This window comes from Protopterus annectens, chromosome 3.part0, assembly GCF_019279795.1.
Source record: "Protopterus annectens isolate FY-2018-M chromosome 3.part0, PAN1.0, whole genome shotgun sequence".
NCBI lineage: Eukaryota > Metazoa > Chordata > Ceratodontiformes > Protopteridae > Protopterus > Protopterus annectens.
Window position 1 is genome coordinate 1,000,021,560 of NC_056731.1, and position 27,857 is coordinate 1,000,049,416.

The following is a 27,857-nucleotide window of genomic DNA, read 5'->3' on the forward strand; positions in this document are numbered from 1 at the left end:
TTCTACTTGTATCATAATCATTTTCTACTGTATACACTGTATATAGTGTTCTATATACCCTTATCATCTAAATACATATGTTATGAAAGATAGGAATGCGTACAATGTTTCACAGAGACTATATTAATTTTTAATTGCCTTTTTATACATATCTCTAGCTACTTCCTGAAGCTATCTATCCTGTAACTGTTGATTACTTACAATTTGTGTAACTAAACCTTCTCTGTACCCTGAGCACTTTCCTGTGCATGACCAGCTGTTTTCTGTGTATCCCCTCGCCCCCCCCCATACTAACTAGCATACTTCCCTCATTGTCCTCTGCTACTACTACTTCTGACTCTCCAAATTCATTGTCCTCCATTACTTTTTCTAACTCTCCAAACTCATCTGCTTCTCCCTGCTCCATCTGTCTTCCTGCTAAAAACACTCTTTACTCTATTGGTACTCCTAACATTAACCTCTCCAGAGCTTTCTGTAACACCACATGCATGTAATTATTCCTGTTTTTGTCAAACCAACCTAATCTCCTATCTTTCCCTCTTCATAGGTCAAAAGCAACCTTCCCTCACATTATCTCTAAAGCCTGCACCCCCTAAAAGCCTGAAAAGAAGTGCTCAACCTATGGCAAAGAATAAATGCCGGCATACCTACTGTTCATTGTATGTGCCTTCTTGGTACTATGCTAAACAACTGTTTTATTTTTTGTTTGTTTTTAATAGCTGAACCGCATCACTAAAACACCATTAGTTCCCCCCCTTTTTTTTTCAAGCCCCACTATACAATGTGTGTACAAGCCCACACACAGCCTTTTGTCTTGTTGCTACTATAACTAATTCCTTATTGTCTTACTTGTAAAGGGCTCAAATATCTAAATGGCTAGCACCTGACTGGCACCTTGTGACAAATATTTTCTTCTGTAGCCTGCTTTACTTGGCAGCACTGGTTAGCTACTTTCCTTGCCGAACTCAGAGTCCGGTGCTAATAAACACTGATTCTTTTTCTGTTGCTGTAGCTTAGGATCCAGGGCTTGGCCCACTCCATTCAACCTTCACTACGCTTGGGCTCCACTTCGCTCCCCTACCCCACCCCCATTCCCACCCACTCCCACATCAATTACATTTATACATCACTGCACACACCCCTTCTTACCCTCTACCAATCTCTGCTATTAGCCAGTTCTATGAACCACACCTCAAAAATACTTAACCTATTCACCACCCGCTTAACTGTCCCCATCTACTCCTTCTATCTTACTCTAAAGTATGTTACTATCTACCAGCATGTACACCACCAAAGCAGCCAAATTGTTAGGTTATCTTACTATACCCATCATTCTCCTAATCCTCATCACTACCCTCTCATCATATCAGCAGGCATTTCTTTATCACCCTGGCCATTTTAAAACTACCACCACCTATCATCCCTTAACAACACCGCACCACCATATTATTTCCCCATCATTAACAAATGTCTCAAACATAGTTCACCACTGCCATACCATTATTCCCCAATCCAAACACACAACTTTATAAACAGACTTCTTAAGACCATAGCAGATACAGCCAAAAATCTAACACTTTGTGGAGATATACACCCTAATCCTAACCCTACTTTAAACCGAGCCCACCCATACCCACATCAAAACTAACTCAATGTCTCCACCCTACCCCACAAAAAAATCGGATCTACTTTCCTTAAATGTTAATATTAGAAGCATCCTAAACAAATCACACAAACTTCATGCTACTATAGCCCACTACTGTCCTGGCATTGTCCTTCTGACAGAAACCTGGCTCAAACTTGACATTAATAGCAAGGAGATCACACCCACTGGCTATAACGTACATCGAGTAGATAGAACAAAAAAGGAGGAGGTGTAGCTATCCTCTACAAAAGTAATCCCCATCTTACACAGATAAACTCTACAACACCCACCTTTGGTAAAGTTGAAATTATTGAACCAACCAACACCAGAAACCGACTGTAGAAGGAAAAAGGCTAGCTGGTAAAATATAGTAACTTCTGCACAGCTCGAACAGAGTATAACACACGTATAGCCAACACTAGTGTTCCACCAAAATTCAGGCTAAATCCACTCGTAATGATAAAAAATGATTCTTTATTGAAAATAAGGTTTAGCGTTTTCATCTGTTAAAAATCAGACTTCCTCAGAATCAAAATGGAGTACTTCCTGTTCACATTTAAATAACCTTTTTGGCGTCAAAAATTCAAAAGGAAATGGAGCTCTTAAAGAGACATAGTCATAATAACTCCATATATACATACTACGATGCTAAAAACAGCTAAACGTTACAACAGATCCAGTGTACTGATATAAAAATGACAATATAAATATGACAATGTAAATAAATAAAAATGATTATGGTAAATAAAATAAAATGCAATAAAATGCACTCTGCATGTACTAACTTCATCTTAAAACATACTCCAAATATATGTAATAGTGAAATGGTAAAACTTGCATGACTAGTGCTCATAAATTATAACAAGTCAACAAAAAATCTAAATACAATGGCAACATCCATGATATATCTATGCTATGATTAAAAATGGTTTAATACTTATATTTTCATTTATGCCAGGTGACCTAATGGCATCTGTCAAAATTTGCCACTTACTTTCTTTCATGCTAAAAGTGCTTTCCAATTTCCCCCATAAGTATGACCCCATAAATATGAACATATTTATAAGATAAAGATTAAAGACAATAACAATGCACTTCATAAACACATATCCATATATGGTGAATCACATGGTTTTAAATTTGCCATTATAGATTATGTAGAAGTATTTACTTATGGGGGAAATTGGAAAGCACTTTTAGCATGAAAGAAAGTAAGTGGCAAATTTTGACAGATGCCATTAGGTCACCTGGCATAAATGAAAATATAAGTATTAAACCATTTTTAATCATGGCATAAATATATCATGGATGTTGCCATTGTATTTTGATTTTTGTTAACTTGTTACAATTTATGAGCACTAGTCATGCAAGGTTTACCATTTCACTATTACATATATTTGGAGTATGTTTTAAGATGAAGTTAGTACATGCAGAGTGCATTTTATTTTATTTACCACAATTATTTTTATTTATTTACATTGTCATTATATTTATATTGTCATTTTTTATATAAGCACACTGGATCTGTTGAAATGCTTAGTTGTTTTTAGCATAGTAGTATGTGTATATGGAGTTATTATGACCATGTCTCTTTAAGAGCTCCATTTCCTTTTGAATTTTTGGTGCCAAAAAGGTTATTTAAATGTGAACAGGAAGTACTCCATTTTGGTTCTGAGGAAGTCTGATTTTTAACAGATGAAAGCGCTAAACCTTATTTTCAATAAAGGAATCATTTTTTATCATTACGAGTGGATTTAGCCTGAATTTTGGTGGAATTCTAGTGTTGGCTATACGTGTGTTATACTCTGTTCGAGCTGTGCAAAAGCTGAAATTATACTAGGCAAACTAAAGCTTAACACACACAAACATCTTAACTTGCTTGGCATTTACATTCCCCCTGGAGACAACTCATCTACACTAGAACACATTCTCCACTGGGCCTCCCAAACCCTACCACAACAAACTATTATTTTAGATGACCACAATACCAACTGGGTCTCCTGCAGCAGCCCCTCCCCACTATTCATATTAGCCTACATGGCTTCTCTCAACTTATCCATTCACCCAAAAGCATAGATAAACACACAAAAGAGGAATCCGTCCTCGATTGTATACTCACCAACCAACCAAATCCCTCACTGCTAGCAGACTGTCTCCCAGACAGCCTAAACTATCATCTCATCACCTTTCCTCTTAGAAGAAAAACTCACCAAGAAAAGCATACCAGATACATCACCATTAAATATAAAAAGACTTTTTGCACCAATATTCTCAAATCTGCTCTAACTGCGTGCAACTGGCAACCACTAAAATATCTCCCACTCAGCAATGCCACAGGCTACTTCAATTCTACGTTTTTAAACATACTAGATGAACTAGCACCGAGGTGAACTACTAGAGCTAAATCAAACTATGCAGTTTGGGTATCCACGGATACAAAATCACTTCTAAAAGAGAGAGACAAAGCATGGCACACTTTGCAAAAAGATAAATCCCATACAGCAAAACGTACCAGCAACTTAGAAACCTAGCCAAGAAAAAAATTAAACTTGACAAAATATATTTCTACCAAAGCACACAATATCAACACCAAAATAACCCCAAAAAGTTTTGGGCCACTATCAATAAAATCCTCCACCCTGGCAGTATCAGTACCCCATCCCCTACTACCCCTGATAACTCATCCCCTATTGAGACCCACTTTAACAAGTATTTTACTGAATCAGTACTAGCTCTAACAAAAATATTAGTAACACTCCCCTAGATTCTCCCAAAATGACCCCAACAACAATACCTTCTCCTTTCACCCAGTTCCAGTTAATGTTATAAAAAAAATTTGCTTAAACTTAAACCCACCACTCTCGCAGCTGACAATCTTCCTGCAGAATTCCTCAAAATAGCAGCCATTGTATACCCAGTCTGCATTCTAGTAAATAGATCTAAACTGAGCAAAAAATCTCAGTCATATGGAAGATAGCCCACATCATTCCCCTACATAAAGGTGGAAACTCAACAGAACTTTCTAATTTCAGGCCCATTACCATCCTGTCCCCTATGTCTAAAATCCTCGAAAGATGCAGCCATTCCAACTCATGTCTCACCTTCTCCAAAACATCCTTCTGTCCAAATCACAGCATTGATTTCACCCCCACCACAGTACCTCCACTGCCCTTTTATCCTTCTCTGATACAGTCAATTGTTATAGAAATAGTGGTCTTATTGTCTTTTCTACTTTCCTTGACCTGTCAAAGGCATTTGATAGGTCTCTCATGTCAAACTCCTAAACTTTCTATCAGAATTTAACCTTAGTTCCTCCACTATCAACTGGATCAAAGCATATCTTACAGGATGCAAACAAGCTGTACTTTGGCAAAATAATCTATCTCCCCTACTTGCAGTAAATCTGGGTGTCCCACAGGGATCCATCCTCAGACAACTCCTATTTACTCTTTTCATTAGCAAACTCCATGCTGCCACTGGACAAGCCTCCCTTGTCCAATACGCAGACAACACTACCTTAATATGTTCCTCATCCTCTCTACAACACTTACAGTCAATAATCCAAAAAACTTTCTTAACAGTCAAAAATGGTTAACTGACTCACAACTCATACTAAATCCAAATAAAACTAAACTTATGCTCTTCTTCCCAGGAACCCCTCCCCCAACCCTCCACCTCCTTTTTCTATATTTTCTGCAAACCTCGCCAACATCTCTCCTGTACCTCATATTAAACTCTTAGGTGTCACTATCGGCTGTTCACTTACATATGACCTACACATATCCCACACCATCAAAAATGTCAATAAAAAACCCAGTAGTCTCTATAGGCACAAACACTACCCAAGAAAGGCTACCCTTGCAACCACACATCTACTCTCCACTCTCCTGTATGCCTCACCCATTTTACTAACCTAAAGAAGGGTGACCTAGCCAAACTGAAGAGCTGCTACCATAGGATCGCAAAATTTGCCAGAGGGCTCAGCTATGGGGAACATCATTGCTTAGCACTCAAACAATTGGCTTGAACTACCCAACCAACTTACATATAACCAACTTGTCACCCTCCATACTCTTACCCACCAACCCAAAAAAGTCCCCACTCTTCAAAATCTAGTTCATCCTTATAATACCACTCGTCCCTTTTGCTCAACTCACAAGGCTCAGTTAACAGTTTCCAAAGTTAACAACATAGCTGGCCAGTCACTCTATTCATCATGCATAGCCAAGGATTGGAACAAACCACCCTCTGACTTATGGGCTATCATTGACTAAAATCACTTTAAAAAATAACTTAAACCTTTCCTTCTTAACTCCAAACTCTGTAACTGTCCCACTCCTTCCGGACATCTAAATCAAGCCACCTATCTTAATACACTTCTACTACTTCTAAGAGCCTTTACTCAACTAATCTCCTTCTGTAAACGCCTATCCTATCCAAGATTACTCCTAAGTAATAACATGACAATGATTGTAACTATCTCAAGGTATAAAATTGCTATATTTTATATTGTTTTTTTTTCTCCCTACTGCTACTTTGTTGTAAATGTATAACTGTTATCCTATAATCTTGCTGTAATATGTAAAACTTTGCCTGTGAAAAATTTTTTTGTAAATTTTGCATAACTTGTGGAGCTTTTCTCCCTGGGTCTCCTCTGAAAAAGGACCTGTGTCCAGTCGGACTTTCCCGGTTAACAAATGTTAAATAAATACATAAAATAAATGAAATTATCTGTATACTTTGGATGCATGCTTTGCAAATGCAAGTATAAAGTTGTTTGAACTTCTTTTTTATATATAGTACAGGTAACCACCACTTAACATCTTTCTGCATAAAGTCTGACCTCAATTCCATCCATACTACACTAAGTGGACGTAAATGTGATTGGCTATTGTGCAGATGGATATTAAGCGAAACACAATGCAAAGTATAGATTGTTTACTTAACATCCACACCGCCTAACATTCTGTAGGATAGAACTTATCCCAGACAGTAAGTGGCAGTTGTAGTGTTAAATTTACAATCATAAAAAGATATATTAACATCTAAAAAATATATATGAACCTTAGAATACTTCATTTCAAAAGATAAAAAATGCATGGACTGTTGCAACCTTTCTGCAAACCTATTCAATTAATTATTATCACCAGCCCAAATAAAACATATATCATCTAGAAAATACTTATAAAAGGCTTCTTTCTATATTCTGTAAATGACAATTCACCATTAAATATATTGCTGTCTTCCAAACTAGAAAGAGTTAAGTTAGCATAGGTATTGGCATGAGACTACCCATGGTTATACCCAATTCGTAATGAAAGTAGTCATCATTGAATGAAAATATATTATTATTAAGAACAATGGCCAACATAAGACAGTCTCTATCTTAGTTCCTGAAAAATTACTATGTCTACATAGGCAGTCTCTAATTGCCTGAACACCATAATTATTTTGGTATAACAGCAAATAAAGACTTACTATCTAGTGTAACCAAAATGAAATAATTTATTACATTAATTTGAGGCCAACAGTATAAAGAATGTAAAAAATCATTAGTGCCCTTTATAAAACTCTTACAATAAACTAAGAAATATTTTAATTGTATTTTGAAAATAGCTATCGTTACCTACTGATTTCCAAATACTATTGGTCTCATTAGGGGTGTAGTTATATTTTTATGAAGTTTGGGCAAACCATATATCAAAGGAACAACAGGATTAGATATATACATATAGTTATACGTCTCAATGGTAATGGCATTTTCAAGCATCAAATCATAAAAAAAGCATTTCATGTTATATATAGTATTCTCTACATAAGTGTTATTAAGTTTCTTAAATGTATCAAGATCTAATAAAATCTCCTTCATTAACTCTGTGTATTTTCCATGATCCATAATAGTTATGTCACCTTTAGCAGCTTGTTTTATAATAATCTCGTATATACTACATAACTTTTACAAAGCTAGACTTTCATTTAAACTCAAATTAAAATATTTATCACCTTCTTGTTTAAAATATGTCATGTATTTGTTGCTCACACATCAAATAAAAAGCCTTTATGACAGATGTATTGATAAGTATAAATGTGCTTGGTCTTTTTAATGTTTCATTAATATCAGAAGCAACGGCTTTATACAACAATTTCATATCTAAATTGCGTACAAATAGTCTTAACTCAGTCACTGAATCATTTAAATTACCTTCCATTGAAGGAATGAGCATTAGTCCTTTATCAAAAATAGACAGTTCTACTTCAGTAAATTCATGGCTGCCTTTACCTGTTTATCTCAAATTTTCTTCTCATTACTGGGCCAACATACACATGAATTAGCCTTCCCCAACTCAATCCTCATGAACGTATTTCTTTGCGTGACTGCTCTCGAACTTGAATTGGCAATTAGCATAATCTGTAGTGATGCTAAAAACATTCCCTTCAATCCGTTGTAGAGGCATTACCTCACTAGATCTATAATTGCTATTTAATGATGTCTCCCTAAGTCCTTGATCAGTACCATTACCGGACACATTCAAAACAGGTGTAAAGTTGTCCAGATGCCTAATGGCTTTGCTACATATTGCTGTATTGGTAGCTGATGTGCTTCTGTTAGTTAGAGCAGGTGCACTACGTCACTCATTCCTGGGCTAATGAAAGATATTAGACAGTTTAAAGTCATTCATACCACATTGCAATTCACTTTTCTTTGTATCTATCAGCTTTTGCTCAAATAATCATATATTTTCAAGCACAGTATTAAATGCATAAAAAGCACTATAAAATTGGTCGATGTCACCAATTGATCTTCCAAACCATCAATTTCAGCTGACAGTTCAGTTTCAGTCTTCAAAAGAAAAAAATCATAAGTCACATATAGTCACTCGTCAATTTAAGATTCACACTGCAATTGGTCAAAACTTTCTCAGATGATATAAAAATGCCACTTGGTCTTGATAAATATGCAAAAGCAACATTTAAAACAGGAAAGTTGCAGCACCAGGAAAATATCAGCTTGGGACAGGAATGTGAAATAAAAGAACTTGAGAAGGAGGGCCTGTATAAATATTTGGGAATTCATGAAGGATTGACAATAAAATATAAACCGATGAGAGCAAAACTCAGTAAGGAATATTTTAGAAGACTAAAATTAATATTGAAAACAGCTCTGACATCTAGGAACAAAGTCCAAACTGTAAATGGATTTTTCTATTAACATTCTATTAACATTCTGTCTTACAGTTTTGGGGTGACTGACTGACCACAAAAGGTACTGGATCAGCTGGAGAGGAAAACAAGAAAAATATTTCACACTTATCAAACGATGTATAAATTCAGTGTGTTCCAAGATTATACATTCCTCATTCTGAAGGACGTATGGACCTCCTTGAAATTGATTACATGTATAGATCTACAATCGTAGGACTGCATTCATATCTGCTGATCTCACAAGATCCAAACATAGTGAAAGTTTTAAAACATGAGGAGAACAAGTCTAAGATGATTCCCTGCTTAGTTTAGCAGAAGCATATCTGTGTCAAGCGGGAATGGAAATCAAAACAGAGGTAAACAAAAATCAAGCAGCAACTGAATGTGTCAAAAAACAAAGGAAAGAATATAAGGAACAGGATTAGATGAGGATGCATGAAATATTAAAAAAGGCATAAATATAGTTACAAGTACAGAAAACTCCTGGAACAATCTCATGTCGATCAGGATCTAAAGCAGGAATGGTTAAGGAGAAGTGAATTTAAACCAAAAGATGAAAGGTTAATATTGACAGCCTAGGGTGGTGGACTTCAAACACATTGGCTTACAAAGCCCATTGGATGTGTGGGAGAAACAGGCAAATGCAGGTTTTATAAAACAGAACTGGAAACAGTTGCACATCTTATTGCTACAGCTCAGTTTTTTAGGAGTCCACACACAAGCATACACTCCTACACTCAAGAGAGAGAGACACACACACACACACACACACACACACACACACACACAAACACACACACACACACACACACACATTCATATATCCAGTGCCCAGCACAGACTGTATATCCAAAGCCTACATCCATACCAGATTCAGGCAATAGTATGGGCACACATCCATACAAGTACTTGAAGTAAGCAGGCATGTGAATTCAATCACACTATCCACTCAGACACTGTCCATATACTCATGCACATACACACACACACACACACACACACACACACACACACACACACACACACACACACACACACACATATATGCATAGAGTTACAATCATAAATACATCCATTCACAAATTACTTATCTGAATTGCAGATCTGCCAGGGTAAAGATGTTCCGCTACACCCAGCTCAGATTTTCCTACAGAAATACATAGGTGCAATACAGCTATTAACTCTGTACACATATTCCTTTCATGTTGGGTAACCACATTTTCAAATACCAAGTGGGATGTTTTTTGAAGAAATGTCAGATTTTGCAGGTCAAAACATGCTCATGACTAGTACAAAAGGCAGCTTCACTTTTTTTGCCAAAATAAAAGCTTATTCTTGTGACAGTTAAATTGCACATGCTATTTCATATAACATGTAGGTGTTTCAGATACAAAATAACCATTTTATGCAACTATTGAAGAAAACTTATGAAATATTTTTTTGTCCTAAAATCTCAGGACATTTGCGAGTTTTTAGTTTTTTTTCCACAGGACATGACTGCCCAAAGAGGAACGAGTGGTAACCCTAATTTTATTCTCTGGCCTGCATGAAACTTGAATTGTATGGAAGTCAGTAAATTCCTATTCTACACAACTCTTCTTTTTGCTAGGCAATATACCAGAATGTACAAGCGAGTAATTTAAATTGGCCACACCCAAAGAGTACCTCATTTACATGCAGTTACCTAAACCCTCACTACCACTTAGCACGGCTCTTTGTTACTTGACAGCACAATGTATGAGTCAGCAATCCTGAGTACTAAGCAGGTTGTTTGAATTCTAGTAAGAATGGAGTGCTACGGCATAAATGTCATAATGAATCTCTTCAAGTAGAATAATTTAATCATTGCTTCTATGCAAGCTAGGACATAATTGTGTTGTATGAAATTATGTCAGACATCATGCTAGGTGAGGATGCATATCAGTGCTTTGTTTGTTACGCTGCAGTATGAACAAACAGTATTGACAAACATTGCACGACTAGAAGTGGAGTTGGAAATATTGTAGAGACAAATGAATACATCAGTATTTGACTTTGTTTTATTAACAAATGCTGTATGTATGGAGTGTTGTCAAACCCAAATAAAATTTACTGGATTGAAAGCTTCAGAAGATTATTCAGAAATGGAGAAGTTTTCAGAAATGTCACACTCCGTCATTTAAATGATGAAAGGAGAGTTTATTGCATGATGTAATAATCAGATAATTTTAATTTAAGGACTTTGCAAAAGAACTACCAAGGTTGAAGAACTGCTGATTTTGTACTTTTTTCATGTATGTAAGCTGGCTACTTAGCCTGCCATGCGTGATTTACTTTTGTGATTCTCAGAAACCTGCTCTTTTATTCTGAATAAAATATATTGCCACAGCATGAGTTATGTCTTCTGACTCATTAGCACCTATGTGGTGTGGAATGTCACACCTCTAGCAGCCTACATACATCTAGCATTCCATCTTTTTCTAAAAAAATAAACTTAAAATGCATAAGCTAAACAAATTTAATTTGTGAACAACAAAATGTATTCAAATAACACAAATAGCTATATTATCAGTAAGAAGTATTAATTATAGTGATAATAGTCAATGGATTCAAAGTATTTCCACAACTACTATAGAATATTATAATTCACACAAACTCAAAATTATATTTTGGCTATACTTTCACAAACTGTGTCATATCTAGGAAGCTGTAGAACCTAGACATATATTGTTAGAACATTTTTGTTAACCAGACATATGCTATCATTTGACAACAAGAAATTCCTCTATGAATGCATGTTTATTGAGATATTTATAGGAATATGAAAGACATGTTTAATTGTATAATTAGCAATATAAACAGTAGATACTGCTCAAGATGTGCAACTTACAGTGTGAATTTCAAAGAGACTTTTCTTCAGCAACATGTGAGGTTATACCTGTTGTCATATGGCAGTTTGTAAGTCATTTCTTTTTTGAATCATTGAATACATTTGGAAATATTATTTATTTTCATAATTACTAGTAAACAACTAGCAATATCTCCAGTACAGTGTCAAAAAGGGACACAGACAATGAGTTTTTCTGTCTCCCACCATGGCATATCATACCATACCCCCACACCATACCACTCAATATCAGGTACAGCTCTCAGATAAGAAAATGTGAACATAAATATGAAAGTATGAATAATAAGTGACAAACAGTGATTAATTTCTCTGTTGCAGGACATCCTAGGTTAACAATCTTTGTGTCATTTTGTTAACAACTCCTTACACTTTCTAATAATGCTTATTATTAGCTGGTAAGTCACTTAGTTTAAGATGCCAGAGCCAAAAAGTCTGGACACCATAATTAGCTATGGGTGTGAACTGAAGGTATACAAAAAAGGCATGATAGGCTTGGATGGGCTAATGGATTTATTAGAGACAGACTACAGTCAGATCTTATCAAATCCCAGCTCTTGTCTAAAATGGTGTCTAGTGATAAAGTTATGAAGAACACCCACTATATGTGATGTGCAGTAAATATGAAAAGAGGCAACTTAAAGCAAACATCTGAGTCTGTAAATATATGTTGCAGCAGGCCACTATGCAAAAAATGTGCTTTAAATGGAAGTAAACAAACAACAGTAGCCAAGCTGATGAAACTGATATATCCAAAAAGCAAAATCCCAAATCAAACTATACCAGTACCACAAATCTAGAACACAGTAGTTAGCCAAAAACACTGTTTAACTGCAGCCACAAACACTGTTTAAATGCCAAAATTTGAATCTGTAAATATATGTTGCAGCCACCCAGGGATGCCAGATTTCTTATCCGGAAGGTAGGGACCAAAAAAAAAAAAAAGAGTCTTTAATGTGGAATACCTTTAATTACAAAACGGAGCTACTTCTGTTCAATGCAGAACATCAGGCAGTTCCGAATTCAACAGAAGTAGCTCCATTTTGCGATTTTTTTGATTGGCTCATATACCGGCCAATCAAAAAAGCAAACCGGAGGCTATTCCATGTGATTTTATCCGGCAGTGCAGTACTTGGGATCGAGCAGCTGATCCCGAGGCAGTCCCGCTCAAATAGGGATGCCTGGCAACCCTGGTTGCAGCAGACCATTATGCAAAAAAAAAAAAAAGTGCTTTAACAGGAAGTATGCTGCAAAAACAAACAATGTTTTAGAGAGTGGAAATAATGTGAAATCTGAAATTCCTGTCATTACTGCAGACATGACATCAGAAACAAGGGTCCCAAAGCAATAAAGTATAACATAAAGTTCACTCATAACTGTTGTGAAGTGAGATAAAAGCACAATCTGATTAGCGCCACAAGACCTTAACTAATTCTAATGGAATATTACCCATTGTAGACAGACAGTCCTACTGTGAAACTCTTTTAAGTGCTGGTCCAGGGCTCTGGCAAGCTGAGTTAGACAAAACAAATTCTAAGCTACATGCCTTTAACTCACTACTGGGCAGATATAAATTCCTGAGACTATCATCATCACCATCATCAACCCCCTTTTCCCATTTTTCTACATGGCATCAGGGTATCATGTTAACTGTCGCCATCTCTCTCGATTCAGTGCCATACTCCCGCCTTCTTCAACACTCATTCCTGACTGTCGCACAATTCATCCACCTCTTTGCTGGATGCCCTAGTTTCCTCTTACCTTCTTTCTGTCTGTCCAAAATGTTCTTCACCGGATTGTTTTCTGCTTTTCTGCACGTGCCCAAACCACCATAATTTGTTTTCTTTAATCTTTTCTGTAATTGAAGCTATTTTGGTTTCTGCTCTTATGTCCTCATTTCTTCATCTGTCCCACAATGTGCATCCTAAAACCCTTCTCATTCACTTCATTTGCATCACCTCTAGCTTTCTCATCTGCTCTGCCTGTATTGCCCAGGTTTCTGTACCATACAGTAGTACTTGTCACACCACTGTTTTGTACACCTTAATTTTCAGCTTTGTTGACATGTTTCTGTCATACACTACACCTGACACTCTATGCCAATTGGCTGCACCCCCTCTGATTCTATCTTTGACCTCTTCATTCAGACTTCCCTTCTCGTCAGCCACCCCTCCCAGATACTTGAAGCTATTAATCTGTTTCACTATCGTCCCTTCTACCTCAATTCTCAGTTTTTTTCTGATTTCTCCAATTTGCTGTGATTACCACTGTCTTATCTTAGTTTCATCCCATGTGTTTCAGTTTTGCATTCCATTACCCTATCCTTTGCTGAAGTTCTTGTTCAGAGTCTGCCTGCAATGCCACATTGTCTGCATACAGCAACTTTGTTTATCTGCCCCCTCTGACCTGTTTGCTAATGTAGTCCATCACCAGTATGAAAAGCCATGGGCTCAGAGCTGAACCCGGTTGCACACCCACTGGGACCTAGTCTGTGAGACTGAACACTGTTCATACTTGAGTTATTGGGTCCTTGTACATAGCCTGCACTAATTCTACTAATGTTTCTGGGACTTCAAACAACTGCACTACTGCCCAAATCAGCTTTCTTGGGACCTTGTCATATGCTTTCTCCAAGTCTAGGAATGCCCAGTTGGACTCTTTCCTCATCTCTTGCTTCTACTCAACTATCTGCCTCACTGCAAACATTGGGACAGTTGTGCGGCGTCCTGATCTGAATCTGAACTGCTCATCTCCCATTTTACTTTCTACTACTCTTCTGGATATCCATATCAGTTGGAATAATGGTTAAGGTCTTCACCTCCAATGCACAAGGTACAAGGTTTGATCCTGACCTCTAGAATTTTCATGCAATGTGAGAGGAGTTTGATACCTCTGTACTGCCTACAGTTGTGGATGTCCCCTTTGTTCTTGTACACTGGCACAAGTATGCTTATTCTCCAGTCATCTGGGATATGCCTTTCTCTGAACAATGTTTTCAGTACCCTCAGGAACCATTTCTTCCCTATCTCACCTAGCATCTTTATCCTGTCTGCTGTGACCTCATCTGAGCCTGCTGCTTTCCCTGATTTCATTTTCTTAAGTACTATTCTTACTTCTTCTAAGGTGGGCTCCTCATCTTCTCCTCTCATCATAGGCTGTGTCTAGGGCAGTACAGCTTATGATGGGTTTTCTTCATTCAGAAGCAACTGTAAGTACTCCTTCCTTCTACGTGATGTTTTGTGGTCTGGTGAGCAGGTTGTTGCTGGCATCCCTTATGAAGGGTGTCTTTCTATCTTCTTTACCTTTCTGTCTTTACCTTGCAACCTGATATAGTTTGTTTATGCCACCTACTGAGTCACTTTCCAGAAGCTGGTAGAATGCCTCTGATGTCCTGTTCTTTGCTATTGCAACTCATTTCTTAGCTTCTTTGTTAGCTAACCAGTATTCCTTCCCAGCCTGGTCTGACTTTTCTGTCACCCACCTTTTCCTGCACTATTTCTATCTTTTGATGACTTCCTGGATTTCTGCATTCCACCACCAGCTTTCCTTGTGTACCTTATTTCCATACCCGGATTGGCTACATATCTTTTCTGTAGTCCTCATGCATGCTGTTTTGAGGCACTGTCATTCTTCTTCTTCTCCTCCACCTATTTTCTCCTCTTCTTGGGGTGCTAGAGCCCTGAGTTGTTCATTTCTCTCCAGTAAACTTCCAGGTGTTCAGCTTGTTTTCTGTTGACCTTAGAGCTCTCTCTGACCATTGCTTGCAGCTGATTGTGGCAACTAGTGTTTTATGCTATGGGCTGACTGTGTCACGGGGATGACATTATAATCACTGATTCTATGTCAGTGTCCTTTCCTTACTAGGAGGAAGTCCACCTGAGTTGCATGTTGGCCACTCTTGTATGTGATCTTGTGACTGTCACTCTTTTCTGAACCATGTGTTGGCTACTATCAAGCCATTTGCCAAACAGAAGCCTAGAATGGCCTCTCCTTCTTTATTCCTTTTGCGCCACCCATGTGGCCCTAGGCAGCCCTCACATCCTGTTCTATTTGCCTTGATATGTGCACTCAAGTCTCCCATTACCAACACCAATTCCTGTTCTTCTGCTTTATCCAGTAGGTCCTGCAACTGCAGTATGAATGCACTCTTTTCACAGCCCTGCTGAGATTATGAATAATGCCCTCTCATTACACTGGAGTCTGATTGCCATGAGTCTGTCACAAATTCTGATGATATCTGTCTCTGCCTTCTGAAGCTTCTCTTTCACCACAATTCCCACACCATTTCTAGCCTATACTCCTACTGAGTAAAAGACCAGTCGAAATAATGGTTAAGGTCTTCACCTCCAATGTATAAGGTACAATGTTTAATTCTGACCTTCAGCCAATGCCTGTTTGGAGTTTGTATGTTCTCTGTATGTTTCTGTGGGGCTCTTCTCACCTCTGAAAAACATGCTGAGCTTTTCCATCTCAAACTCACCAGTGAATGGAGATGTGGGCAGCAGCACAGACTGTACATGGTGCCATACTGTGCTGTGCAGTATCCTCAAGACAGGAGAACATGGATCCCAGACAATGTCCTGTGGCAGGCCTAGCCACTCGATGGTGTAAAATATGGTTCTAGGTGATTTGGTCATGCTGACTAATTCCTGAGACTACCATTTGGCATTTTATCAGCAACAGAGATTTTTTATGGCACTATAGCTGGTATGACAGAAGATTTAGAAGACGTTGTGAATATAATTCATCTTATTGTAGTGTGCAGTACTACCAAGCAGCAACATGATCTGAGACTGTTTAAGTTACTTCACTGACTAAGATCCCCTGGTTTGAAACTGAAAACAAGTTGATTGTGAAATTGTTGTGTATAAGGGTAATCTTGTAAATAAACTCCAACAGACTTGGCCCGAGTAGAACACTTATCTAACTTCATTCCACACCTCCTAAGTATAACTGTGTGCTTATAAAGCTAGATAAGCAGGATGTGATTTAGAGAAGGACTGAGGAACAATCTAGTGGGTTTCAGTTACTAAGGAAACTGGCAACTACTATACCTGTGCTTAAGTATTCTGGTGTATTACTTATGATGCTTTAAATGAGTGTAAATCAAAAAAGGCTACAAATAGAACTACTACAAGAAAGCCAGCAAACTGTGTATTAATATAGAGCAATGAATGTTGCACAAACTAAATATTCACATACTGAGAACAAATGCTCATTTGCTAGACATAGTGTTTAAATGTCAGAAATTCCATAATTATGTGTATGGGAGAAACATATTAGAGACAGATCATAAGCCATTGCAAAGCATCTTCAAAATGTCATTGCATAAATGACGTAAAGGTTGCATTGTTGATACTTCAGAAATATGATGTAAAAATGGAGTACATGACAGGTAGTTTTATGCATATTGCTAACAACTACAGCATGCGTATCTTGATAAATACAAAGATTTGTTGAAGTTGTTTGATTTGACGTAAATTCTTGTAATTAACAAAAAAATACATGAAACGAGGACAGCTGGCAGAGAAAACATAGAAATGCTGCTAAGGGAATTCAGATATCATGCTGCCTAGATAGCATGAAACATCTGCATCCATTGATTCAGCCATACTGCACCTTCACAGAGGAACTATTGTGAATTCAAAGTCTGTTGTTTAAATGCAAGAAAATCATAATTCCCTCACAGCTGAAAAATCAAATGCTTCAGAAAACCTGGGACACCATCAGAGGAATTTCTAAGTGTAACAGGCAACAACAGACATCATGAATTACCTTAATATGCCAGCACAGATAGAGCAAATTGTACACAACTGTTCCCTCTGAAACATGAATATAAATCCGAACCAAAAAGAGGAGCTGATATTTCATGAGATTCCAACATTGCCACAGTTGAAATTTGGAGATGATTTGATTCAGGATGAAAACCTCAATTTTATTACTACTTGAAGTAATAAGATGCTACCCCAGGATGGTGATATGTCCAATGTGATTAGTGCTGTTCCCCCATTAACAAATTCAAACTAAAGTAAAATAAAATAAAATAGTCACCTGAAAGATACCACAGCATCTAATGTGACAAACTGTTTAAGTTAATCGTTACTAGGCATTTGTAGCTGACCAAGTCAAAAATTCAAGCATTTCCCTAAAATGTATGGGTTTCAATATATTATGTGAAGTCCAAGGTATCCATAAGCTAATGGGTATGTAAAATGCATAACACAACACAGAGAAAACATAACGAAGGACTGTAATGTGTCAGACTACATGGATGTTGATCGTGTATTGTTGAACTACAGAATATGCTTTTGCTAGCTGCAGTTTTTCAGAACTGTTGAGAGGAAAAGCAACATCCAGATTACTGCAGTTGTATAGTCTATATGTGAAGCAGAATGTAAGCTTAAAAATTATTAGGGAATATGCAAAACCAGTACTGTGATTACAGTCCCAGAAATGTATCATGTTTACAAGAAGGGAAAGAGTCAGTGTGACATTACATAAGAAATTTGTGAAGAAATCTCACATAAAAGTAACTATTCTGGTTGATCACCAGAGTCCAAGCTCAAACCTTTCAAGGAGAGGATATACAACTGTGTAGCAGAAACTGTACATGCCTGAAGACATTGCATATCAGGAATATAGTATGTATAACAGAATCTTATGTCTAATGTCTGAGCTGCCTGAGACACATGTGAAAGTAGTTAGGCAGACAGAAAAATTAAGAATTTAGAAACCATTTCAGGAACTCCTAGGAGCTATAAAAGCAATGCAGCTGGACAATTATTTATTTATTTGTGCTTTTATTGACCTGAGTTAGACTAGGTCTATTGCCACATTTCCAAGAGGGCCAGAGGTGGTATGCTTACTGACAAGGGGAAATTTGGCCAAATCACTAGAGATGTCCCACAACTCTTTTCAAATGATTCCATTTACTAGCACAGGGGCAGCTGCAGTGGTACAGTGGTTGCATTGTTGCCTCACAGCAAGATGTTCTCCCGTTTGATTCTCAGCTAGTGTGTGGGGAGTGCCTTTTGTGTGGAGTCTGCATGTCCTCCCCGTGGTTGAGTGGCCTCCGAAAGACATGCGGTGAATGGGCGTGCCTTCGCTGAAGGTTAGGTGTCAGGCTGGCAACTCGGCACCATAAAAATCTACTGCCAATCATTAGCGGACCGGAGTTCCGCTGTGGTGACCCCTTACCGGGAAAAGCCGAAAAGACAAACTAGCACAGGGGCAGCTAGCAGCTAAACAATAGAGAACAGGGAGGTGAGCATCACTGAAGAAATGTGCCCAAATACAAATTATATACTTATGCAGAAATCAGCTGAAGATAAACAGAAAAAAGTTGAATATGACAATGCTGTACTTTACTCTGAAGCTGGAGAAGTACATAAATCTGATAAGGATAACGTTCTGACAGCTCATGTTTGTAAAGTATCTGATGTAAGTGCCAGCAGTACTTCAGACATTTGGATTAGAGCCAGACTAGTTGGCATCAGGGGGTTGTGGGTTAGTACAATGGTTAAGGTGTTTAGTTTACAGACACAAGATGCATGGTTTGATTCTCACCTTTGAGAGAACCCATCTAAGCTTAAATAGCCCACAAGGGCAACTAACCTAGTACTTACCTATAAACCCATGAATTTGTTACATCTGAGTCAACAACATTGAATATAAAGTCAGAGGTAAATTTAATTGTAACACCAGGGCAATAGTTTATGTGGCAACCTGCTCTGATTGCCATGCTTTCTATATAGGAAAGACTGAGCGCAAGCTGAAACAGCATATTTACGAGCACTCTTACGCTATGACTAAAAAAGATGAAACAAATGCTTTGGCTTGCCACACTATTGAACATCCAACCCACAAATTTAAATTTACAGTACTGAAACAGGTAGATGACACCCCATATATAGGTCCATGGCAAATCCATCTTGAGATGGAAGAATTATTTTGGCAAATATGGACTGCAGCCGGTCACCCGCCAGGTTTAAATGAACAAATATCTATTGCTTGCATCCTAAAAGAACTGGCCTTAAACAGATAGTTTTATAAGGCAGCTTTATGAAGTAAGCATTTTTAAATATTTGTTTAATTTCACTTTGTAAAATGTGTTGTTAGCTCATTTGGATTGAATGTTCTCTTATATATGTTTTATATAGATTTAATATTATTTTTAGAGTAGAGTGGCATTTATCCACTAGTTTAGCTTAGTATGTTTTATTGAAAGCAATTTTATATTTAATATATAGTAAGTACTTCCATAATTGCTATGAAGGTTTAAAAACGCATGAAACATGAATATTGCATTGTTTTTACATTGATTTTCATGCATTGATATACATTTTTAGTAAAATGTTTCACGTTTTTTACTTACAACTTGTTCTAAGACTAACAGGATGTGATAATAGTGGACATCATATGATTGTCTTAATTATTTAATTATTCAGTTAACTAATTAACTGCTTTTAAATATGAATTGTTGCCTGTGTCTCCGTTTGTTTGTTATTTCTGAGGAAGGAAGGGCACTGGACATTCCGAAAGCGCTAAAAATCATTAAATCAGAGTCTTTTATTTCACCTAGAAGTTCGCATTTTATTCATCCAGTTTCCAGCTCCGTTTTCACTTTTTGTGCGTTCTCCAGTTTGTCTCAGTCTTTTTGAAAAGCAATAAGAAGGGAAGAAAATTTGATAAAAATGTTGAAGGATGATAAAGGGCAAGAGATATATAATAACAATACCCATTTCTTAACTAGCTAGGCACACTGGATGTATATTCCCTTTTCAGGAGTGACCCAGGACCAATGTCTGGTTAAGTGATATAGTCAGCATCACACAGTAAACAAACAAGGGCTGTGGGAATCAAATAATGCACTACAGGGACAATAGCTCAGAGCCTTAACCCTCTCTGCCAACTGCCAGACAGCAAAGTATAAGCAGCTTGAGATTAAGTAAGCGATAACTAATTTATGTAAAAAAATATGCAAAATATGGTATCTTTTCTTGGCAATTAGAATTACAATATAAGAAAACACCTAAAAGTTTTTGAAAACAGATGGAGATAGAAGAATTAAAGTTCTAAAACAGGTGTATGTATGTATGTATATATATATATATATATATATATATATATATATATATATATGATACGAGGCTTAAAAGGAACATAATATGAAATGATAGATTGAACTAATTGCTTTTTAAGTTGCAAATTACTGTTTTTTTTTTAATTTTTGTATATGTGAACAAATTTTAAGATTTAATTTGAAGAAGAGAGACATAGTAGATATAATGAACTGGAGACTGATTAAGCAATGCAGATTATGAAATAATGAAAGCAGTTCAAAGGAGATTTGAAAATATTGTGGTGGGAGTTTTGATAGAATGCATATAAGGGCTAAAAGGAAGGCTAAGTTAATAGATACTGGTACTAATAAAATAGAGATAATAAAATAAGTTATAAATGGTAATAAAGAAGTTAAAATAATGGCAGGTGATGTCACAAAGGTGTTTGATAATGTTGGGCATGAGGAATTATGGAGAATATTGAATGCATATGGCAAAGGGAAGAGTATTAAATTCATCAAGGTCTGTTTATGAGAGAAGTAAGGTTACAGCTCAGGTAAATGGCTTGTAGAGTTACAAGGCAGATACAGGAAAATGTGTTAGGCAGGGATGACCCATGAGTAGTGTGCTGTTTGTTCTAGTAATAAGTACTATATAATTAGAAATAGAAACAAAATTCACGGAAGCAAAATATTGTTTTAAGGAAGGATTGGAGGTTACTTTAATGTTGTCTAAGGCAATGTGGTGTTAATCCCCCCAAAAATAATAATAAAATAAATAATGGCAAAATAGCAAAAATGATTCAGGTAATTATTAAACTATTATGCCGAGTAGGGTTAAACTTGAATAAGGAAAAATGGCCTGCATGTGCAGTTAAAACTGAAAGAATTTGTTTCTCTGTGATGGAAGTAACAGTGTTGTGGTAAGATTTGGTAAGGAAAGGGTGGTGAATGAATAATGAGAAGATTATGGATGAGATCAGAGAGATTATTAGGTTAAAGATCTTTTAACTTCTTTTTTTTTAAAAGGAAGTTTATTTAGAAAATTCAGTTATTTTAGGTAAGGTGGGATACTTCGGGAGAATTTATATTTTTCAAATAGGAAAGAAAACTAGTTATTACACTTAATATTTTTAGTAATATGGGATCAAGGTTGAACTCATTTATAGGGGATATTATATGTTAAAGATGAGAAGCTTTGTTTGAGATTAATTAATCCTAAAGTACATTTAGCATCTTTGGACTGCATTTATTTTAGATATTTAAAATATGAAATACAGACGTGAGAACATGGCAGTACACGTTTTATGGAAGAAATATAAGGAATTCTGGGAAAAAGTAGATGCATTGCAAAGAATGAAGAATGTGAAAAAGAAATTCAGGAATATTAAATGAAGATTTTTATTGTGTTAGGTGAAAACTGAGAATAGAGAAAAAGTCAGTAGGGCATGGTATGAAGGCTAGTGAAAGGACAGATGATGCATAAAGAAGTACATAAAAGACTATGTTCTGAGTGTATGTAAAGAAATAAAGAACTGACAAAATTTAGTTGGTAAAAACGATATTCAGTATTAAAGCAAAATTTAATTGCAAAATGTAAAAAAATGGGAATGTAGAAAAATGGTAGGACATGACATGAAAGTATAACAGGATCATATCATTATATAGACACATGAAGACATTTAAGTGAGGACATTAATCCATTAAACAAGCAATAAAAATAAGAGAAAAAGGTGTAAGAGTTTAGAAGTGAATCAAGACTTTATGGAGATTATTAAATAATTTGCTTGTGAAAGAACAAATGCTGTATAAAGTTATATATGAAAGGTTATGTTTTGCATGTAAAAAACTGAAGCATCTGAACATTTTTGAATGTAAGAGTTAAAAAACATTGGGACAGCTTTTTCAAAAGTGTTTTGTTTAATATGCAAAGTATTGATATGAATATGGTGCTGTAAGTGTATTATGGGAATGAAGATAGCCTAAATATTGATAAGATGGAGTGGAATATTTTTTTTATTTTACATTTGTTAACCAGGAAAGTCTGACTTGGAATGTAGCCAATTTTCAGCAGAGGCCCAGGGAGAAATGCTCCAGATGCATGTGTTTCAATGTGCGAGGAAACTGTAGCATCCAGAGGAAACCCACAGAAATGCTGGGAGAACAGGCAGACTCCACACAGTGGCACTCCAGCCGAGAATCAAACTGGAGAACCTCTTGCTGTGAGGCAAAAATGCTACTGCTGCACCACTGCGCTGTCCAAAATACACCCCTGGCAATTATTAAATGCAGGCTCTCTGAGCTACAGTCAGAGCAACACACCACTATGCCAACTCAGCTCTATATGAATAGGAATATGTTTTATGTTATATTATATTATATTACATTATATTATATATGTTAGAAATACAGAAAGAACTAAAGAAACACTGTTTAACAGAAATGGAAAACAGCAGGCAAAATAAAGAAAACAAGAATATGATTAAGGCCGAAAGAGTGAGGAAAGGAGTTTATAACCCAAAAACTGATGTTGGCAGAGTTTGCTTTTTATTGATGCTTAATATCATTCAAGTTATATTTAGTTGATTTTGTGTGTGTGTGTGTGTGTATGTATATATATATATATATATATATATATATATATATATATATATATATATATCTATGTGCGCGCGCGTGTGTGTGTATATATATATATATGTATGTGTGTGTGTGTGTGTGTGTGTGTGTGTGTATGTATATATATATATATATATATATATATATATATATATGTGCTGTGTGTAAATATATATATATATATATATATGTGTGTGTGTATGTGTGTGTATGTATATATATAAATATATATATATATATATATATATATATATATATATATATATATATGTGCGCGCGTGTGTGTGTGTGTGTGTGTGTATATATATATATAAACTCTCACACACACACACACACACACACACACACACACACACATAGGATCTTCAGCATTTACCTGAGCTACCAAAACACAGGCAGATGGGATTTTAGTTTGTCTCCTGTAAAAGTGTATTTCCCACTGGTTGTGCCCATGTCTAAACCCAGACTAATTCCTATATGTCTCATAGTATCCTACACTCTTCTCTCTCACAAGCTATTATCTAGCATTTTACTTCCTCCACATGTACCCTTGTCATCTTACCAACTTAGCTTGTCCTGCCACCTCCTTAACTTAAGCATTTTTTTCCACTAGCATGTATATACCATGTCGTATTGTTTTGTTATCTTTATAATGTTGTACCTTTATTTAATTGTAGTGTGTTTCTTTTCTCATTATTGGGAGCTTTTCTCCCCGGGCCTCTGCTGAAAAAGGATATGTATCCAGCTAGACTAGCCCGGTCAACAAATGTAAAATAAAAAAAAAATAAAATAAAAATAAATAAATGATGGCAAACTCAGAAATGCAGCCTCCAATAATGGTGCACTGCAGTGTCAGTATCTGATACTGAATCCAAGTATTTGATAAGGGGATGCAATATAGGGTTTTCTGATCTTGCATTACAAATGGTGAGTATGCTATATGTCGAAGGACTGACATTGTAGTTCATCTGGTATGAGTGAGGATTTCTGTTATATCCCTTATGGCTACTACATTAGATATAGTAGATTTATGAAAAAGATACTCACATTTTTTGATTGCACATAATGCCATTGGGTAATGTGCATTTCATCTACTGGGTTAATAATATGTGTATCACCCTACATCTTATTAGTAAATTATCAATCAAAAGTACAACATGAATAATAAGCTATTTATTTTATTTTGCTTTGTGAACCAGGTAAGTGAACTTATCCAAGGACCATTTTTCAGCCACAAACCAAGCCACAGTGGCAAAGGCAAGTACAAAATGCTCTTAGGAATACAAAGGAAAGTACTACCATTAAGGCACAGAAATAATTTATATACTTACATATTTTATATTACAAAGCAAAATTAAGCTTATGGGACTATATAACCTTTTTATAATAAAAAGGAGATAGTACATATTTAAGAAAAGTGATATGTGGACATGTGAGGCATATTACCAAAGGGTTCTGGGCAATTGTAAATAAACTGTTGAAATAGCAACATGTCTTTCTCATGTGTCTTCAGTCCTGAAACTGTTCCCTTCCTGTTGTGTCTATTGTATGAACACATTTACTAGAATATGAGCCAAGAAGACTGAACAGTGACTTGATCATTGCTGCTGGAGATAATTTGGAGTAGAGGTCGTATCACTCTGAAAATCTTATGAATTGCATACTTATACACAATGGGCCATTATCAGCTATCACATCAGGAATTATTTGTCATGAAAACATATATTAATGAGGTTTGGGACAAACCAATTTGTCCAAGGCCCTCTTTTTGGGTAAAGGAAGGGAAAGAGGGGAAGTATAGGAAGAAGGGGGGCAGAAGGGGATGGTGTATGGCTAAGTCAGGTAGTAGGGTTTTGGACATTAAGGGATTAATTTATTTGGGGAGTTAGGGGAAGTGAGGTAGACTTGGGGAGTGGCTTATCTTTTATAGTATTGTAGCAGAGAAAGTGGTGTCTCATTTAGGCATGAGATGGTGAAGCTAACCCACATCCAGCATGACCTGTAGGTACTTCAGTGCCAGGTAGGCCTTGGATGGTGTGTGTGTGTGGGATATAGTGCATCAGAGATAGGTTGGTAAGGCTAGTGGGAGTATATTTGCTGTTTTTTTCTCTCTGAGGAGAGGAGTGGCTGTACAAGTGGAGTAGGGAGATGGAGCTGTGATTGAGTGAGGGCCACATGAGGGGAGGGTAGGCAGTAGGCAGATGAGTTGGGGATGGCCTCGGTGCTATAAGCTTGGGTTGGTGGGGGAGTAGGGCTAACATGGCTGGCTGATGTGTGGTGTTGTTCTGTCCCCTGAGTCCCCCCGTCTTGCCTTGTGTTGTTCCAGACAGTCGAGGGGGGTTTCCTCACTTCCCAGGCTAGTCCAATCCTCTCGTGTTCCTGGTAACCTTGTGGGCTCATAGTTTCCATTGGTGGGGGAGTAGGGATATTCCAGTTGGTCTCTTGTACCCCTCGTCTTGTGGATAGCTTCAGTAGTTTGCCTCATGTGCAGCAGAGTGGTTTAGGGCCAATCAGCTTAAAAGTTGGCCGGCAGTAGTCCTTTTCCTGGTTATAGGCCTTTGAGGAGGGTTTTGGCTTTTCCTGGGCTGGTAACCATCCACTTGGGATCATGGAGGTTTCACACATGCGCTGTGAGGTGTGGAGCTGTTGGTTACACCTCGGCTTGTCAGAGAGCTCTGAGATTATTTAAGTTGAAGAGCTCTACTGGAGTTATATATAGCTTCATGAAAGCTATAAATATCAGATAAAAAAAAATAAGACTTTCCACAGGTTTGGGGGCGGGGGGATTTCCCCGCAGAACACCGTCATTTTCTGGCCCATATCAGACCCATGTCTTTCAGCCTCTTAAGGCAAAATTGGACAAAGCTAGACAAAATGGGAACCAGGACACTGAAGAGGGACTCACTACTCAGGTTTCTGCTGCAATTATGATCGCTGTCTCTCAGGGGAAGGGGTGCATTACAAACCATTAATTTTCAACAGCAGGTGTCTCAGCTTTTCTCAGTTATCCCTATGAGTTGGCTTGTCAAAGTTAATACTGAATTAGACCATGGTTGGCTGTGTGACCTGATATTGACTCATTACATAATAGAAAATACACATTCAAAATTGGCTATGCTTAGGAATATTAACACAGCGGGGAAGAAAGCATATTACTGCAGCTCCTCCTTGCTTTTATTCTCCAAATAAAAAAAAAAATGATTTGAGAGGCTTACTGAGCTATTGCACTATGCTGTAGTTGACAGGGCCCTGGGTTCAAGACTTGGCAGGGGTGAATCTTTTGCAGAATATACCATTTAATTCATGTTGTGGACTGTTATTGGAGATGTGGGGGTTTAAAGTTGTGGGTACAGTATTTGATGATTATCTTGGTGTGTGTGTGTGTGTTTTTTTGTTTTTGTTTTTTGTCAGCCTTGTGCTGATAGATGGGTATGGAGGCTTGATCTGTGTTTAATGGGGAGGGGGTTGAAGATAATATGAACATGGTTGTAATCACTGACTAATTTTTTTTTTTGTTTGTTTTACTCTCTACAGATGGCCAACATGCAGAGTTTGCAACAGCATTGGGAGGTGATAGTGGCACAGGCAGAAGAACTCTTTCAAGAGGTGTCTAATGCTGATGTGGAGGGAACAGAAGAGATGAGGGAATACAGCCAAAAGAGGTGGTGCTCCACTCCAAGGGCTACGTCGATGGCTCAAGGCAAGAGGCAGCGAGTATCGAAGGAGGTGGTTCCAGCTGGCCCATCAGTTCCAGGCAGGAGTCAAGATGGGGGTTCAGGTGGTGATCTTTCATCAACTGTTTTGGTAGGTGGGGTAGATGCTGGGAATGTCAGGGTAGTTGGGGAGGAGAGGGAGTCAATGAGGTTGGAATTTGGTAGTGAATGGAATACTGTGGGGTGTGCTACTGCAGAGGTTGCCGGGAGTTATGAGTCAGGTGGGGGGTAGCAATTAGGGAGGACAGTGCAGGGTCAGTGGGTAGCACAAGACTGGGTTCTGAACTAGGTACTGATTTCGGCCTTCACCCAGGTGACTGGCTAACTACCCAGTCCTTTGGACAAGGATCAGGTGCAGTCTTTTTGACACTGCATATTCCTTTGTCAGTAAAGGAGAAGATTTGGAAGGAGGAATACGTGGATGTCTTTGAATTAATTGATGTGGAGGAGGTACAGCAGCTGGTTGAGGCTAAGTTGGTTTTGTTTATTACATGGTGGTGTTGATGGAAAAGGACAGAACTTTGGTTTTGCCCCTTTTGGGTTATTTTCTCATGATTCGGGAGGTGCAGCATTTACAGCCAGGGAACGCTTGGTTATGGTATGGCCAGAGGGTCCAGAAGCAGAAGGCGGTGGATCATTCTCTTCACTGGGAGGTGCGGTATCCTTACATCTGTTTGGCTACCATGATGAACAGCTATGGTGGGACTAATAGAGGAGGAAAGGGGAAGAAGG